The sequence below is a fragment of the Misgurnus anguillicaudatus genome, chromosome 23, assembly GCF_027580225.2.
Source record: "Misgurnus anguillicaudatus chromosome 23, ASM2758022v2, whole genome shotgun sequence".
In the NCBI taxonomy this organism is placed as follows: domain Eukaryota; kingdom Metazoa; phylum Chordata; class Actinopteri; order Cypriniformes; family Cobitidae; genus Misgurnus; species Misgurnus anguillicaudatus.
Window position 1 is genome coordinate 37,900,001 of NC_073359.2, and position 2,500 is coordinate 37,902,500.

At 47.4% G+C, this 2,500-nt stretch overlaps 8 non-coding genes and 3 pseudogenes across 8 annotated transcripts in view; all 11 read left to right on the forward strand.

The window, feature by feature from the left end:
• Positions 1 to 13, forward strand: part of LOC141360810 (5S ribosomal RNA) — a 119-nt pseudogene extending 106 nt beyond the window's left edge.
• A 129-nt stretch (positions 14 to 142) lies between these two features.
• LOC141361014 (5S ribosomal RNA) lies at positions 143 to 261 on the forward strand (annotated as a pseudogene).
• A 147-nt stretch (positions 262 to 408) lies between these two features.
• On the forward strand, positions 409 to 527 carry LOC141359854 (5S ribosomal RNA). The gene has a single exon (XR_012366337.1). It is a non-coding gene; the product is annotated as a 5S ribosomal RNA (ribosomal RNA).
• A 128-nt stretch (positions 528 to 655) lies between these two features.
• Positions 656 to 774, forward strand: LOC141361220 (5S ribosomal RNA). Its single transcript, XR_012367272.1, has one exon. It is a non-coding gene; the product is annotated as a 5S ribosomal RNA (ribosomal RNA).
• Positions 775 to 903: 129 nt separating this feature from the next.
• Positions 904 to 1,022, forward strand: LOC141359855 (5S ribosomal RNA). Its single transcript, XR_012366338.1, has one exon. It is a non-coding gene; the product is annotated as a 5S ribosomal RNA (ribosomal RNA).
• A 141-nt stretch (positions 1,023 to 1,163) lies between these two features.
• LOC141359856 (5S ribosomal RNA) lies at positions 1,164 to 1,282 on the forward strand. Its single transcript, XR_012366339.1, has one exon. It is a non-coding gene; the product is annotated as a 5S ribosomal RNA (ribosomal RNA).
• A 121-nt stretch (positions 1,283 to 1,403) lies between these two features.
• Positions 1,404 to 1,522, forward strand: LOC141360269 (5S ribosomal RNA). Its single transcript, XR_012366782.1, has one exon. It is a non-coding gene; the product is annotated as a 5S ribosomal RNA (ribosomal RNA).
• A 128-nt stretch (positions 1,523 to 1,650) lies between these two features.
• LOC141360131 (5S ribosomal RNA) lies at positions 1,651 to 1,769 on the forward strand. The gene has a single exon (XR_012366644.1). It is a non-coding gene; the product is annotated as a 5S ribosomal RNA (ribosomal RNA).
• A 129-nt stretch (positions 1,770 to 1,898) lies between these two features.
• LOC141360175 (5S ribosomal RNA) lies at positions 1,899 to 2,017 on the forward strand. Its single transcript, XR_012366688.1, has one exon. It is a non-coding gene; the product is annotated as a 5S ribosomal RNA (ribosomal RNA).
• A 129-nt stretch (positions 2,018 to 2,146) lies between these two features.
• LOC141360989 (5S ribosomal RNA) lies at positions 2,147 to 2,265 on the forward strand (annotated as a pseudogene).
• A 141-nt stretch (positions 2,266 to 2,406) lies between these two features.
• Positions 2,407 to 2,500, forward strand: part of LOC141361222 (5S ribosomal RNA) — a 119-nt gene continuing 25 nt past the window's right edge. The window contains exon 1 of the ribosomal RNA XR_012367274.1: positions 2,407 to 2,500. This exon is cut by the window's right edge and continues 25 nt beyond it. This is a non-coding gene — a ribosomal RNA (5S ribosomal RNA).

Genomic DNA, 2,500 nt, shown 5'->3' on the forward strand with positions numbered 1-2,500 from the left:
GGTGCTGTAAGCATTTAATTAATTATTTAATTATTTATTCATATAATTTTTTCCAGAAATGCATCCTTTCTGTAAGCGTTCGCACATGGCATGGCGTTGCCACATTAGTCTTAAAGTGGCTCTCGAATCGAGTCAGCGCTCACTTCATGGCCACACCACCCTGAGCACGCCCGCTTTCGTCTGATCTCGGAAGCCAAGCAGGGTCGGGCCTGGTTAGTACTTGGATGGGAGACAGCCTGGGAATACCAGGTGCTGTAAGCATTTAATTATTTAATTATTTTAATTAATTATTTAATTACTTATTCATATACATTTTTTTCCAGAAATGCATCCTTTCTGTAAGCGTTCGCCGATGGCATGGCGTTGCCACATTAGTCTTGAAGTGGCTCTCGAATCGAGTCAGCGCTCGCTTATGGCCACACCACCCTGAGCACGCCCGCTCTCGTCTGATCTCGGAAGCCAAGCAGGGTCGGGCCTGGTTAGTACTTGGATGGGAGACCGCCTGGGAATACCAGGTGCTGTAAGCATTTAATTAATTATTTAATTATTTATTCATATAATTTTTTCCAGAAATGCATCCTTTCTGTAAGCGTTCGCACATGGCATGGCGTTGCCACATTAGTCTTGAAGTGGCTCTCGATTCGAGTCAGCGCTCGCTTACGGCCACACCACCCTGAGCACGCCCGCTCTCGTCTGATCTCGGAAGCCAAGCAGGGTCGGGCCTGGTTAGTACTTGGATGGGAGACCGCCTGGGAATACCAGGTGCTGTAAGCATTTAATTAATTATTTAATTATTTATTCATATAATTTTTTTCCAGAAATGCATCCTTTCTGTAAGCGTTCGCCGATGGCATGGCGTTGCCACATTAGTCTTGAAGTGGCTCTCGAATTGAGTCAGCGCTCGCTTATGGCCACACCACCCTGAGCACGCCCGCTCTCGTCTGATCTCGGAAGCCAAGCAGGGTCGGGCCTGGTTAGTACTTGGATGGGAGACCGCCTGGGAATACCAGGTGCTGTAAGCATTTAATTCTTTATTTAATTAATTATTTAATTATTTATTCATATAAATTTTTTCCAGAAATGCATCCTTTCTGTAAGCGTTCGCCGATGGCATTGTGTTGCCACATTAGTCTTGAAGTGGCTCTCGAATCGAGTCAGCGCTCGCTTATGGCCACACCACCCTGAGCACGCCCGCTCTCGTCTGATCTCGGAAGCCAAGCAGGGTCGGGCCTGGTTAGTACTTGGATGGGAGACCGCCTGGGAATACCAGGTGCTGTAAGCATTTAATTAATTATTTATTCATATATTTTTTTTCCAGAAAGGCATCCTTTCTGTAAGCGTTCGCCAATGGCATGGCGTTGCCACATTAATCTTGAAGTGGCTCTCGAATTGAGTCAGCGCTCGCTTACGGCCACACCACCCTGAGCACGCCCGCTCTCGTCTGATCTCGGAAGCCAAGCAGGCTCGGGCCTGGTTAGTACTTGGATGGGAGACCGCCTGGGAATACCAGGTGCTGTAAGCATTTAATTAATTATTTAATTATTTATTCATATCATTTTTTCCAGAAATGCATCCTTTCTGTAAGCGTTCGCACATGGCATGGCGTTGCCACATTAGTCTTGAAGTGGCTCTCGAATCAAGTCAGCACTCGCTCACGGCCACACCACCCTGAGCACGCCCGCTCTCGTCTGATCTCGGAAGCCAAGCAGGGTCGGGCCTGGTTAGTACTTGGATGGGAGACCGCCTGGGAATACCAGGTGCTGTAAGCATTTAATTAATTATTTAATTATTTATTCATATAATTTTTTTCCAGAAATGCATCCTTTCTGTAAGCGTTTGCCGATGGCATGATGTTGCCACATTAGTCCTGAACTGGCTCTCAAATCGAGTCAGCGCTCGCTTACGGCCACACCACCCTCAGCACGCCCGCTCTCGTCTGATCTCGGAAGCCAAGCAGGGTCGGGCCTGGTTAGTACTTGGATGGGAGACCGCCTGGGAATACCAGGTGCTGTAAGCATTTAATTAATTATTTAATTATTTATTCATATAATTTTTTTCCAGAAATGCATCCTTTCTGTAAGCGTTCGCCGATGGCATGGCGTTGCCACATTAGTCTTGAAGTGGCTCTCGAATCGAATCAGCGCTCGCTTACGACCACACCACCCTGAGCACGCCTGCTCTCGTCTGATCTCGAAAGCCAAGCAGGGTCGGGCCTGGTTAGTACTTGGATGGCAGACCGCCTGGGAATACCAAGTGCTGTAAGCATTTAATTCTTTATTTAATTAATTATTTAATTATTTATTCATATAATTTTTTTCCAGAAATGCATCCTTTCTGTAAGCGTTCGCCGATGGCATGGCGTTGCCACATTAGTCTTGAAGTGGCTCTCGAATCGAGTCAGCGCTCGCTTACGGCCACACCACCCTGAGCACGCCCGCTCTCGTCTGATCTCGGAAGCCAAGCAGGGTCGGGCCTGGTTAGTACTTGGATGGGAGACCGC